The sequence below is a fragment of the Acanthochromis polyacanthus genome, chromosome 21, assembly GCF_021347895.1.
Source record: "Acanthochromis polyacanthus isolate Apoly-LR-REF ecotype Palm Island chromosome 21, KAUST_Apoly_ChrSc, whole genome shotgun sequence".
NCBI lineage: Eukaryota > Metazoa > Chordata > Actinopteri > Pomacentridae > Acanthochromis > Acanthochromis polyacanthus.
In genome coordinates this window covers 26,467,102-26,482,521 of record NC_067133.1, presented here as the reverse complement: position 1 = coordinate 26,482,521, position 15,420 = coordinate 26,467,102, and positions in this window count along the sequence as shown.

Sequence of the window (15,420 nt, the reverse complement as noted above, 5' to 3'; positions counted from 1 at the left end):
CAAGTGTGACAAAACTGACAATCTAAAGAAATGGAATGTCCTTTAACTTTCCCCACATTGTCACTCTTAAGTTAAATCAGAGATGAGACAAAATCCCGAGTCTCACATGTCGTCTCATTTATCATCAGGAAACCTTAGTGCATGTGTCGATTCCCTGAATATTTAAGTTTGAATATAATTCATAGGTTTTTTCTTACACATTCAGGACATGCAGTACATCAGTCAACACTAAACCAATGTCAGCTCCATTTTTTTTATCATGATATAATAATAATGAGAATAAATCTATGTGCAAGTTATCTGGCTCTGACTGACTGGCCACAACACTATGGAATAATTTGTGGAGTTCCTCTAGGACAGATTTTAGGGCCACTACTTTTTAAATCTACCTTAATTTTTACTGTCCTTTTTGAACACTAGCATTTCTCATAAAAACAACAAAACAACAGCAACAATATAAAAACAATTATAACACACAGTTCAACATATGTCAATCTTTCCAAAAACACAACAGAAATAGCTTTCAAAATTTTATATCCAGTATCTATTAAGGTACCAACAACTGGCATTACAGTCACTCATTTGTAATTTCTGATTGAAGAAAATATGTACAATCTAAAAGTCAGTTGTTGTATATCATCAGTAATATGTAATGTAGATAACTTTAAACTTATTGGCCTTTCAGAGCTGCCACTATTTTCTGAACTTCAGAGCTTCTCATATTTAGCTGTAGCCTCACACAGAGAGACCTTCATTCTAATTTTATCATTAAAGTAACTCCTTATCTCAACCAAAAAGTAACAAAAGTCCTCTTTATAATCACAATTGGTGTTCAAAGAAAACCCATTTCATTTCATCTAATCAAATCAGCATTTGATACACAATTATACACAGAAAAACAAATCCATAAATAGTCATTTTAAGTGCTGATTTTTTCTCAAGCAAGATTATGCTGTGCTTCTATTTTACACAATTCAAAGAAGTCATATTTTATAAAATGAGATATGAGTTCTAGTCACAGTAAATACTGATGTAATTGTATCCTACGAAATATCCCTTTTTTATACATCAAAACTGAAATATCCCAAACTGTCGTCTTCATACGTTTCATTCATTGGAAGAAAGAGAACAGCAGATGACCGCATTTCTTTTTTATTCTCCTAGGGATCTTGCGTTGTCTGTCACTTCTCAAGGATTTAATAAATGATTGATGATTACTCCATCAATATTTATTGATCATCAAGAGGGTGTGATGAGGCTCATATGCGATGGCTGATAAAAGTTTAATCCTCCAATCAAAAACTGTACTGAATCTTATCCCCACTTTGATAGAAAAAGGAAGGAGGTGTCCCATTATCTTCTTCTGACGTATGCACAACCTTCAAGCATCACAAATATGCTCACACAGAAAACCTCTACTACAAATTTATAAAACATCACTTTGTCGCCAAAATAGACAATTTCTCTTAAAGGCAGACTACTTTATATAACGACCTGCACATTCCAGTGTTTTAGTTTGTCCAAGTGAATCAATGTTTGGGTAAAGATCTGGTCTTCTCTCATAATTCGATAATTCTTTTGTGCAGAATGGTCTGGCTGTAGTTCATTATTGTTCTGCTATTGGGAAAAAAAATCTTTGAACCAAACACAATCATTTTGGGCTGTACTAAGCCAAGAATGCAGCACCGGAGTCCTCTCAAAATAGTGACATGTGAGCTTGTTTTGGTGGAAGATTTGCATGTAGAAGGTTAAGCAATGTCAATATAATAGGTAATTCAAATGGGACAAAACAAAAAAACTAGCAGGACTGCCTAACTGCATGATTTAAATCTTTGACATAATTTTCAACTACTCGGCATGGAAGGTTGCAAGCCTAGAGGTTGTTGTTTCTCACAGAGAGATGTGTCAGTGTTAAGATCTGTTATGTCAATTTGAAGTTAAATGTATTATCCAAATTACCACGCAGATGTGTTTCATGATGAACACCAGGGGTCTTAATCATTTTCCAGGCAAGGATCTAAATGAGAAAATCAGCCTCTTGCTCTGGGACCCAAGCCATGAAAGCATTTTGCAAATTAGAAAATTAGTAGGGGAAGTTTGTGTTGAGGTTCCTGTTTGACTCTTCAACGTGTGGATACCTCCAAATACCAAGAAAAACAAACAGAATGTACACATACATCGATTCACTTAAGTAAATTACAGCTAAATAAATTATTGTATTGTATATCTAAAATCTTTGTTAGTTAAAAGAAAGAACAAACTTGAAGTGTCTTAGTAAGGTGATGGATGGATCTAAAAAGATATTACCTTATTTTGTGTTTTGATGATGGTGGTGAAGAGTGTTGTTTAACATACCAGTCCAAAATCTCCCAAAGGTGTTGAGATCCTGACATTGTAATGGTCATAGCATGTGATTCACATCATTTTCATACTTATGAAACCATTTAGTGACCTCTAATGGCCTATGAACGGAGACATTGTCATAATGGAAGAGACCACTCGCATCTGTTTCTCTAAATATGTAAACTAGACTCTTAAACTCCTAGACTTTTACACTTATTCAAAGAGTGCAAGATCCTGCCATCCATTATCTATACACAACTTAATCCTAATTAGGGTTGTGGCGGTGAGGGGACTGGAGTCTATCCCAGCCAAGTCAGAAAGATCCCGGGAAGTCAGGGACATGAACTGAGGATCTTCTAGTGGCAAGGTTAAGGTGCTAACCACCAAGCCACTGTGCAGCCCTGTGTAAGATCCAGTTTCTCAATTTTTATGCAGGGCGGGGTAACTTAGGCTGTTTTCTTTCATCTAATGTCCTTTTATTTTGCTAGACGAAGCTGCCGCCAGGTCGCGGTGTCATGTATGTCTTCTTACCATTTATTCATTACCTTCTTTCTACACAAAGCATCACCAGCAGGGGTAATGCTTTATATTGTCCCTGCTGGATAAGAATCTGTAAAAAATCATGTTCTTGAAAGGCTAATCACCTTCACAATCTACAAAACGTCCTTAAAAAGTGTAGAGCCGTGTAAATGCTTGAATTGCTGTACAGAGAAAGGTTTCAGGATATCTGTAAAGAGACTAAATGACTAAATGTGATAATTCCCAACAATTTTTTTATTAATTTACAGTTACCCTGGATCTAAATCATGTCCTCCATCACATATCAGAGCCACCTGATCCCCTCACTGTAGGGATTCTGCCTTTAATTTCCACCCATCTGTACCTTTTGTCCTTCCATTTTTTTCCAGTGAGACATAAAAAGGGACCTCGTGATTTAGTATACTATGTGTTTGAATTCACTCGTTAAGAGACTGTAAAGTAAACTAGCCTACAAAGTGTTCTTAAGGTGATTCATTAAGCACCGACCGAGGATGCACACTAACGCACATCATGCTTAACTCGGTCTCTCGGGGAGCTCGACTCTGTGCACAGAAATACAGCATTAACACATTAACGCCAGCACACATCTCGCCACCTACAGATGCATTTTTAATTGAATTTGCATATGCCCTTGAGACTGCCTCCACACCCTGTTAATATTCTCCTCACCATTAACAGTGTTATTGCATGCAAAAAGTCTGTGTCTCCTCAGGTCCCTCTCTTTATCCCACTATTCCCCCTCCTCCTTGTTTAAATAAGTGTTTCTGGTAATAACTCTGGGTTCTGCTCGCACTAGCTCTTTTTGTCCTCAGAGAGTAATCACTTGTGCTGAGGTGTGTGTGTGTGTGTGTGTGTGTTTCGTTTCATTGTATGTATTATTACATGTGAACTTTTATTATTCCCATCTCTAATTACATATTTTTGCTGTAGTGGTGGCCTTGTTGGTGATAGTTTCCGACCTGATTAACTTCAAAGCTGCCAGCTGCACTTAAACTGTCGGACTGTCATCAACTCCCACTCTTACTTATGAGTCCAGCAGGGTTAAAAGTGTCTGACAAATGCAGACCGAGAGCAGGACGGAGGCAGAGGAAGTAATAACAGGGGCAGGGTGGGGGAGGCAGTCATAATTGACCCACCCCTGCTTCTATGAGCATTGGGCGAACTTGTTCTCTGTCCTCTTGCTCCTTCTGCGCCTCCTCACTCTTTCCCTTCCTCCAGAATAGCCAAGCCAGCACTTTGAGACTGCGACTCCAAAAAGGAGGACACAAGTTTACCTCACAAACAATCTCTCTCTCTCTTTCTCTCTCTCTCTCTCTCTCTCTCTCTCCCTCCCTCTTTCCCCCACTAAGTTTGACCTCTGGGAACAAGCGGAGCAAGACTCGAATCAAGTTCTTACTTAGAGGAAAGTGCACTTCTGCACAATTCTCTAAATGCCTGAACAAAGATGCAAAGAGATAGAAATTGACAGACTAAGAAGAGTGGTGGTGGTGGGGGGGGGTGGAAGTTTGTTTTTAACTTCAGGATCCTTGAAAGCAATAGTTTACTTTGGCCTATCTATCTATCTATCTATCTATCTATCTATCTATCTATCTATCTATCTATCTATCTATCTATCTAGTGCAAAATAGTACAATCCGAAATGTTCATATTTAATTCACTTTTTTTTTACAAAACATTGTGAATAATCTGAAATTTCTTCAGAAAAAATTGTGCAATTTCAACAATAATATGCCTCAGTTTATCATTTGTGGGTTTCAACTTACAGATCATAGTGTGTCTACAAAGGCACAAAACATTTAGTCACAGGTGTCTTGAACCGACCAAAATAGTATTTTACTATTTGATCAAAACAACTTGTCAAGATCTACAAAGTATTTTAAGTGTACATTCATTTCCACAACTGTATTGTAATCCTGACCACTTGAACTGACCCACTATTAAGGGAGAAGATTAAGTTGTCCTCTAAAAGTCGTGGCAGTGCATGAACAATAGAGTTCCATCAAACCAAACTCTTTTCTACTGAAGCTACTGACTGATATTGCATTGCACAAAGTTTAATGTCTTTAAATATTTTCATGGAAAGAATTAATTTTCACTTCTATAATATTTACACTGGACCCTTTGGCGGGCCATAGGTTTGACACCCTGATCTTGTGGTTGAGTAACATGTGTCTGCAGCAGAGGAGGCTGCATTTTCAAGACTCCATTTCTCGGACTCTTGTGTTTCATGACAGCGCTACCTACTGAACTGGATAGTTAAGAGAGTAAACGAATGAGAAGCATATTGAAGAAAGGACCACATTTCTGGTACAGATGGAGGAATACTATATGTCATTTATGTTTCATCTGTTTAACATTAAAAATGTCGTCTTCAGTTGGAATAAATTTACTATTAGCTTGTCAAAGAGGCATTGTGTCCTGCCTCTCATCAATTTTTCAAATATCTCTTTGAGGTTGCGACTACAAAGGCCATAGTATGTGACTGCATCATTACACAATCTGCTTAGCAACTAAGTTTAACTGCGGGACAGAAATTTTGGGATGAATACATCTTTGAAACCATAACTTGTTAGCCAGAAAATTTTGTTTGGGGGGAATTATCCTTCACAACCATCAGCATCTGGAGAGAAAGTCCTAGCTGAGTGGAAAGTGGGTACACTTCTATCTCTCTAAATCTATCCAAACCCAGTATTTAATGTCAAACCAACAGGCTGAATCTATTCCAAGCTCCTCCTCCCAATTCGATCTATGGTCTTATGTTTATGTGAACAAAAACCCTGATTAATCCTGTTAGCTTTTCGGCGTTTGAAAGTCCTCCTTCCCACAAATTGGCCTACTTGTCGCTCCCTATTTGCGTCAGTCTTGGGCTCCCTCGTCTCCTCCTCTCAGCCTCAGAGTGTGACATGCTGCTGACACTGGATGGGTTGAGACAGACAGAGCAGAGCAGAAATGAGATGAAAGTCAGACATGATGAAAGCTGATCGAGCCAACAGCAAACTCATTTACAGACCAGTTCCTGTACTTGGGGGGGAAATCCTTCTTTTTCGATAGTTCCCGGGGTATGACATGTTCGAACAGACATATTGATTTGGAAACTGAGAGTTCAGGAATAATCACTATTTTATTTTTTTTTTATCTTAACAAGGCCCAGTCCATCAGTTAGTAAATTGTTGATTAATCAAATATGCTCTGTTAAAGCTCACTGACAAAGAATAATTAATATTTATGAAGTGTCAGCTCTGGGTGAGGTGATGCTGTTAGGTGCTTTGTTTCTATTTTGCTTGATGACTGGAGGCTTTTAGGTGAAAAGTTAAGGGATGATATTTCAGTCAGCTGTCCATCATCACCTTGTTGCTACAGAACTGTTAGGCTACTGTCACTTTAAATGGGATTCAGATACCTCAGCGGAGTTCTACAGTGACTGATGCGTAAATTACAAAGATGCACTGATTCATCACTGAATACAGAACTAATTTCAGTTCCAAGTCAAATAAACCAACAGGCACTCTACCGTAGTGACATCCTCACAGCACTAACTTGTTTTCTGGTTGGCGTGACTGTTTTTTCCTTCAACTAAACAGGTAAAGATGTGTGCAATTTTAGTGGTTTTCATTAACATAACATTTCTTAGGCACCAGCATGACTGAGATTGCCAAACCCACAATTCATTTCAAATTTTTCAGATAAGTTTGAACTGGATGTCATTAAACTTAATTGGATATGAAAATGGCTCAATAGTGCCACTGAAACAGGATCTATGGCCAGTATGTGGTACCTACAGCTATGAAATTTGGTAGCCATAAGTCATCAATACGCACGAAAATGTAACTGATAACCATATCTAAGACACAACAGGAAGTTGGCCATTTTGAATTATGTGTCACATTTTGAACCAATCTTTGCACATTTTCAAAACCTATAAACTCAAACAGGGTAACCCAGACAGAGCTCAAATTTGGCCAGGATGTACACCAGACATGAGTAATCAAAAGGTATCAAAATGCTCCAGAAAAGTGTGACAGTGTGGAAATGCTTGCAGGTGGAATTTCAACAATTCGCCATGACGCAGGAAATGTTGTGAAACTGGCCTGTACATGCTCCAATCTGCCTCAAACTTCACATGAGTGATCAGACTCTGGCCCTAATGACATAAAATAAACTAGATGAGCCCTCAGTAGAGGGCAGAACCACGCCCTCTGCTGGCGAAAACCCTGTCCTCCCTATACAACTGATGCAATATGTATCAATTTTGATCATCGTACGTATCTCCCTCCCTACTTGATCTACTGACCTGTAACTCCACAACTGAGCAGGGGACCTTAGACTGAGCTTATGTGCCAAGTTTGATTATCCTGACTTCAGCGGTTGCAGAGATATCGGACCGGACATAGCCACATGCATACATACATACATACATACATACATAGTACATAAATACATACATACTTACCCAGCCACATAAGCACCGAATGCAATAATCCCGCCGACATACCCGTCGGGCGTGGTTAAAATAAAATACAGTCACAATGATAGTGCCACCTAGTGGACAGTTTTCATAGAGTGCCATCAAAAAGGTCATAGGCCAAAATACACTCTCAGTTGCAGCACCACCTGGTGGACATGCTTGGATCAGCTGACAGTAAAGATGCGAGGACCCGACCAACGCTGCTTGCAGCTTTGATTTTTAATACAATTGTAGATTTTCTCAAGTATGCATTTATTACATTCAGCTAGTTTAGCCCTTTATACTCTAAGTTAACTTCCGTGGTCGTTTGATGATGCTCTCTCAACCACAAAATGTTACAGCTCTCTCCATACATGACAATACTCTGTACATATATTGAATAAAATCTCACTTTATGTATTTTTTAGAGATGCCTGGTTTGGAATCTGCCCTACAACGACCTCAGCACTGATCCGTACACCATGCATGGGAAATAAAGTTTACCCCACAAATAACAAACACTCGGCATAGAAATCAATCCAAGAAATAAATAGAAACTGCAGCATCACCTTGCAGCATAGTTGATCAAGTGTTTCACATCCTCGTCCATGAGGCCATTATAGCTCCCTATTTTCTTATGTGCTTCCTCAGCCTTTTAAGTGGAGTGTTTCACTGCAGTGAGGAAGAGGGCGGGGGGAACAGTCTTGTTGTCTAGTTCTGCCAGATGGAAAGACACACACACTCACATTTAGACTCACACACTAGTCAGAGTGGAGGTTTCTGCACCAGTGAGTCGTTTCAATGAGCAGAGATATGATGTGTGTGTAACGTGTTTGTTCTTTAAAGCAGAAGTAAATTTGTGTGAATGTGTGCTATGTGTGTGTTTGTCTCAAAAAAAAGTGGGAGAAGAGTCAGGGATTGACAACGACATGGTACGAGTTCTTTCTCGTGTTATGCTGAAAAAATAACACCTGTTTCTTTTTCTGTCCTTTGGTGTCCAGGCCTTTTTAAAGCCTCCCAGTTTGTCTGTCTGCTGTGCTCTTTGCCTTTATATGTCATGTCACAGCTCAGGCCAATCCTCAGGCGGAGCCCTCCTGGTCATTCTAGCTCATCCCTTCCAAGCTAACTGAAGTCCAGCCGATTGTCCGGAGGTGATTGGTTCTTGGCTGTCTGTGCCTAAACGCCTGTCGGTGCCCTTTTCTGAAGAACAGAAATAATATCTACTAAATCATTCCTTCAGAGTATAACATGCAGGCTTTTAATGAACTAAACTGCACTTCTTTCATTCCTGCTGTTGTTTTCATCGCCTGTTGTTTTCTTTTAATCGGGTCTTAATTTCCACCATTAGATTGAACATTTTTAGTGTTTCCTTCCCTTTAAAGCTCATCTCCTGTCATGGTTTTGTCCCTCCAAGCTACAATATAGTAAGCATTCAGTCTATTAAACTGCCTTCCCCGAATCTGAATTCACTCTCTTAAAATGTATCATTTTATTCTCTCTGTCACGCCTTAGCATTGCAAAGACACGGGCCACACAAACATATTATAAAAAAGATTTTACTTTGCAATTTTATGCCCCTTCTTGCAGTGTCAGTAATGCACAAATTTAAGCTTTTTCTTGGCTTGCATGTGTAACCCTGACTGAGTAAGAGCTCCTGCAAAACTGAAAGCTGAAATATAAATGTTGGGTAAAATACAAAATAAATGAGGATGCGGAGCAGCCAAACAAGGGGAACTCTAAAACTCTTCCATTTCACTGGCCAAATTTGACACTTTGGGATATTTTCCCCTGCTGCTTAAGTGTACTATTACAGCACTAAGTGAAGTACAGTGTTTTATCAAAGTGGGCTCTTTGCACACCTCTTTTTGGTTTCACGGGCGGCGCAGAGAAAGATAAATGTGGAATTGTAAACGTACATGCTTGCAAACGGGTGCAGTTTGTATTTTACAACATCTTTCGACAGATGGATGCAATGACAAACCCAAAGATTCTGCTACAGAGTTGTAGTGACTGGGGTTCTCGCCAATCGCCTCAGATAATCAAAGTCTTTGGGATAATACTTCTAATTTTTGCCTCTCTGTAAACTATTTAGACACAGTAAATGATGTGCAGGAATCTTTTTCACCACACTAATGTTGTAGCCCTTTGAGCAAAAATCTGAGGAAAGCATTCGCAGGTTGAAAGAGTGAAGTTCAAACCCTCATGTTATCACTGTGGAGCAGATCAAATCCACCTGACAGGCAGAGCCATATTTATCCCCTACCTAATCTCTGTGTTGCATGGTTGAATTTGTGTGTGTTGTTGTATGACACAGGGGTTATCCTCCCATCACAGATGTTTCATTTAATTAGGCTCACAGCACCTCTGGAGAGCAAAACAGTAATTTCTCCCTTACATTTCACTGATCCCACTCAGCTCTTTGCACACCCTCTTTTAATGAAAAATACACCTTTAAGTGCCTCATACTTACTGTAGGATTTTCCTTATACCCACAATTTATTAATTCATGACTTAAATATGCATTTGCAGTACTAAGCCTAATGGTGCTGTTGTTAAAAAGTGACCAACACATCTGCCTTTTCATTATTCCAGATGAAATTAGCTCTAAAAGTAAGCTGGAAATTAGTGACAATTTGTGCTAAGATTGTTGCTCTAACAGAGATGCTCAAACTATAATCATCCTACATTGTTCTGTTCACATAAGACAAAAAAAAAAGTCCATGAAAATGACATTACCGACATCCCGACTCCAGTAAAAGTTAGCCTTTCCCTCCAGGGCTAATGACTACATCTTCAATTGCTCTAATTCACCAGTGGGCTCATGAATTAGAAAAAGGACAGACATGTCTGAAAGAAGACTAAATTTGGCAGAATCTTGCCTTCTTGAACCTTTGAAGCAAACTGAATCCCAAAATGAACAGCTGTATCTTTCCTCTTTTTGCTGGAGGCAGCGATCCACTCCTCTTCATCAGGCAGCAGGGTGGAATGTTTTCACCCGATGGGATTTTTGGTTCAAGTCAGTCCCATGAGAGTGAACATCTGCTCTGCTGGAGTGTCCTTGAGCAAGTCACTGCACCCCTCATGAATGGATGCTGTTGAGCAGCTGCGGCACCTATCTGTGCAAACAGATCAATATGCATTACTGTTCAAGAGGGTTCATCAAGGTTCATATCTCTGCTGTGGCCTGTTGTCTCCAGAGGTCATTTAGTCTTTAGCTCCAGTCAAATACAGCTGTTTTAGACACTGACTACATCGGCTCTCTGCACATGAGTTTGCGATTACGCAAATGATCTGACCCACTGTGTGTGTTTCAATGATGATTTCCTTTTCCAACCAATTGCCTGCAGTATGTTCACATCTCTTGAAAAGATTTTGGGGTTAAGAGTGATAACACAAAAGACTGCACAATTTTATGTCTCAACATGTGGCTTGATTACTGGTGACTTTTTGCTGCCACAGCAAATAAAATCACTTTTTCCACAGAAAAAAATACTTAAAATCACTACATTTATACATACTAGTGCAAATAGATAGCAGCAGGGGTTTGATTTTGATGTACTTAGTAGTTATGGCACACTAAAAAGAAGTAAACTGCAACACACCGGAGCCAGACACTGGTCAGGTTTGAGGAGTGGATGCTGGGGTGCAGTACTCTGCTTTGAGCAGTAGATGGTAGCTGGTGTCACTGTTTCTTTGAAGAGCCAGAGGGAAGCACTGCAGTAAGGGAGGAAAGAGTGACTACAGTGCATCAGCGAGGGGAACAAAAAAGCTGCCTGAATTTGAGTCCCCAGTGGAGCAGAAATACTGGTGTGGTCAAACTCAGTGGGCTTCTTCAAGGTCGACTGTCCGACCAGAATGAGTGAGACGAAACAAAAAAACAAAAACAAAACATAAGTGTATGTGAAAGAGAGAGTGAGTTTTTCTGGAAGAGTGAAACAGTGAAAGACAAATATAGCAATCTAAACAGACAAACTGGCAGCCTGAAAGGCCAACGGCCTCAGTAGCCAAATGCACAGCTGACTGACAAATCAGCAGCAGGCCATCCGGTGGGACGGGGGGGCCGAGCCGACCTGACAGCAGCCAGGTAGACAGAGACAAGGAGCAGAGGGAGATCAAGACTGCAGGACACAGGCATGCATTTAGCTTCTCCAAATTTTCTGCTGCTGGAGAATATCCTATCAACTACATTTTTCTTTCTCAAGTGTCTCAGGCACTCAATAAACTCTGGGCTGCTCTGCTGTCCTACAACTAATCTTCATAAATTAACACTACATATCAATATTTGTATATTCTCAGTGTTCAGACGTGGAAGGTGGAAGGTGTTGCTACTAGTAACTAACAAGTAGATTATTAAGAGCTGAAGCTTTTCAGCCTCTTTGGTTCATTATTTCAGCTGCTGAATATTGGGAAGCATTTAGCAGCTGGACTACCAGAGGGCAAAACAGAGAACGGAGACTGAATATTGGACATTATTTGCCAGGTAGCCTGAAATATGACTCTAGATATTGCAGAGAGTTACAAAAATGACAAAACTACACCAACATAACAAATAAGTTCCAGCTTAAAGACACTTCATTATTTCACTTTTGGAAACTTTGGGGATCCAACTGAGACAGATTCTAACAAACTGAAGCAATAAATGAGTCAGTCTCCAAAAACTCTGGATTCTACAGATTCATTTCAACTTGGTACAATCTTCATGTACAATCTGCCTCCTAAATCCTACAGCCTGGTTTTTAATTTTTAACCATGAAGTTGCAGAATTATTTTTTCATAAAGCTCCTCCACAGAAGTCATTGCACAGACAGAAGCCATTTGACAGTTCCGTAACTTATCAACGATTAAAACAAATCCAATTTTCTTATGAAAATATATTACAAATAGCAATGTCATGGAATGTAAACTGAAATTTTCCCTTAGAGATCAGTCCTCATGATACTCAACGCCCAAAGTGCCTATGTCAGGCCTTGGACCAACCGAGTTAGTGCGTGCATGTGTGTATGTGTGTGTGTGTGTGTGTGTGTGTGCTCTCTCTCCGTTCTTTATAGCCTACTTTCTACCAACTAGGTCACATCACGTACAGTGCCTCACCCGTAACCTCCGTCTGCTGCAGTAGATGTATGTAAGAATAGTATTGAGGTGTATGCGTGGCACAACCTGCATTCACAGTGGCCACCTATTTATACTCACTGTCCTGTCCCCAAAAAAGACATGATTCTGGCTCTACAGTCCTCCTCTTTTCCTTGTTCCCTCCTTCCCATCTGCCCTGAGTTCTCTTTCCTCAGCTGCCCGCCTTCCACTCCTTCATCCCATCACCTATTTTGTGAGTAGCTGGGTGTTTGATGTAGACTGAGAAAAGCATGCAGACGAAGAAAGATGTAAAGAAAGTAAAAGGAAATTGTAAACAATAAGGAAAAAGTTTGCAATGACGTGCACATGAAATGAAACTTGACCCACCCAGTATCCTGAAAAATCCTTCTGTCTTTTTGTTTGCCTCAGTATCCGTTAATCTGTCTATCCTTCTCTCTGTATCAACATTCTCCTTGTCTCCTTCTTTCTACTTCCATTTTTTCAGCCGTGACTACTTTCAGTACTGTCAATCCATCTCTCTATCTTTTCACATTATCTCTTATCACCATCTCGATTCTCCGATCTTTATCATAAATCTCCAGCTCCTCTTCGATTTTCAGATGTGATGAGGCAGGCTGAAGCCTGATATTTCATGCACCAAATCTACCAATCAGCGCTCCTGCAGGGCTTGGAGATCATCTGCTATCGGGCCATGGAGAAAAATGTTTAAACATTAGCTAGTGACTGTCATGTGATGGAATATGCCAAACCAATCTGTTTGTGTGTGTGTGTGTGTGTGTGTGTGTGTGTGTGTGTGTGTGTGTGTGTGTGTGTGTGTGTGTGTGTGTGTGTGTGTTTTGGTGGGGGGGGCAAGGTTTAGTAACTCCTAGTATAAGGCAGTAACTGAAACAATAAACTCTTTTATCTAGGGATATGCACTCCTACAAAACTGTGCTAAATAGAATATAACAGAATTTAGACAAATGGATGTTTATCCCAGAATAGCGGTACCCATGTGGTTGGATTTCAGGAGGAAAACTGCACAAAATCTATCTCCTGGGACAATCCTAAAAAGGCTCCCTGTGGATCACTGTGCATTGTTATTTTTGTGGCAGTAGACCATTCTTCTGGGGGCATTTTCTTTGACTCTGAAATAAAGAATGTGGAGTACTTTTCTCCTAAGGTCTACAAAAATGCATTCCATTTTTGGATTAACTAAACTTCTTTCTACTCATTCTGCAGTTTTGTAATGTCTTACAGAGTGTGTTAGCAACACAATGGACTGTATCTTTATTGTTTTTTGCGTTTGATCATCTCAGCAAGACAGAAATTCATATCTAGTTACAGCGCAACATTCAGTTTGTCTTGACAAGCTGTGCTCTAACGCTGAAGGTAATCATTTAATCACATTTATTTGTTTTTTAGGAGGAAGGTGACACAATCAGTACAAATTCCAAATTAAATAGAGCAGTAGAGTGTCGTAAAGTCTCATGCCCTTTCTGGTGGCACGTCAGACTGCAAGTCATACATGAGTTAAAGAGACCTATGAGGGGAAAACGACCAGAACATATCAAAAATATCCATAGACACATTGTGAAGGAAACTGTTTGCCAAAGGTTAAGTGACGATTGATGCCACTCTAAATATGAAGCTACTGCCTGCAGCTTACTTTAGCTTAGCATGAAGATCAGAAACAGGGAGGAAAAAGCAAGCTGGAATCTGTCCAAAGGAAACAAAATATTCCCTAATGAACATATTATATGCTGTTTCTTCAACTGCGCATAAATCCAAGTATTGAAAGGACTATTTCTCATTTTATTGAAGTTATGTGCTGGAGTAAAAAGCACTTGCCAGGCAACTCTTGGACGTAACTGTTACAGAGAATGTTCCAATTTGTGCACACTAAACAAATAACATAAAACATTTTAGGTAGTAAGGTTTACAGGTGATGGGCACTTTAGGACAGAGCCAGGCCCTTTTCCAGGCTTTGTTTCCTAAAGGGCAGTTAACCAGCAACTGACTTTAGCTTTATGTTGTATTTAACACAGAGATACAGAGATATAAGGGGCATTCCAACATTGAAGGATATTTGGGCTTCAAAATTTCTGAAAAATAGATCTTATCTTTTACAATTTTCTGCTACATACTCATCAATAATAGGTAATAAACTACCAATGGCTTGATTGGCTCAGCTTACACATCAGTGGTAGCATTTTTATTACATTTTATTTGTTGTTTGCTAACTCTTATCACAGTAACAGGCTTGTAGGTAATGAGTCTGCAAATCCATGCTAATGTTACCTTGACCTATTCAATCAGGGCTGACAATGTGATAAAAATTTTAAAAATAGAGGAGAGGACATATCTTTGCTCCTCCCATTCTTTTGAAACACTGTTTGATGATGTCAATTCTAGTGTATCATGTGATTCATTGTTTTCTTGTTCTTCTACCATGCTAAAAGTGTTTTGCTAACAGGGTTGTGTGAATGTTGTGGGACACACGTTCCATGCACAATAATTATGATTTAAAATATTATGTTGATTTAGATCCTATCCCAACTAGACTCTTCAAGGAGATTTTACCTTTAATTAATTCTTCAATGTTAGATCTGATTAATCTCTCTCTAGTAACAGGCTATGTACCACAGGCTTTTAAGGTTGCTGTCATCAAACCTTTGCTTAAAAAGCCCACTTTAGATCCAGATGTGTTAGCTAACTATAGACCGATATCCAACCTACCATTTCTCTCTAAAATTCTGGAAAGAACAGTTGCAAATCAATTATGTGAACACTTACAAAGGAATAATTTGTTTGAAATGTTTCAGTCAGGCTTCAGAGTGCATCATAGCACAGAAACAGCTCTAGTGAAAGTTACTAATGACCTTCTCATAGCATCAGATAATGGACTAGTCTCTATACTTGTTTTGTTAGATCTTAGTGCAGCGTTTGACACAATCGACCACAAAATTTTATTACAGCGTCTAGAACATTCAATTGGCATTAAAGGGACAGCACTGGATTGG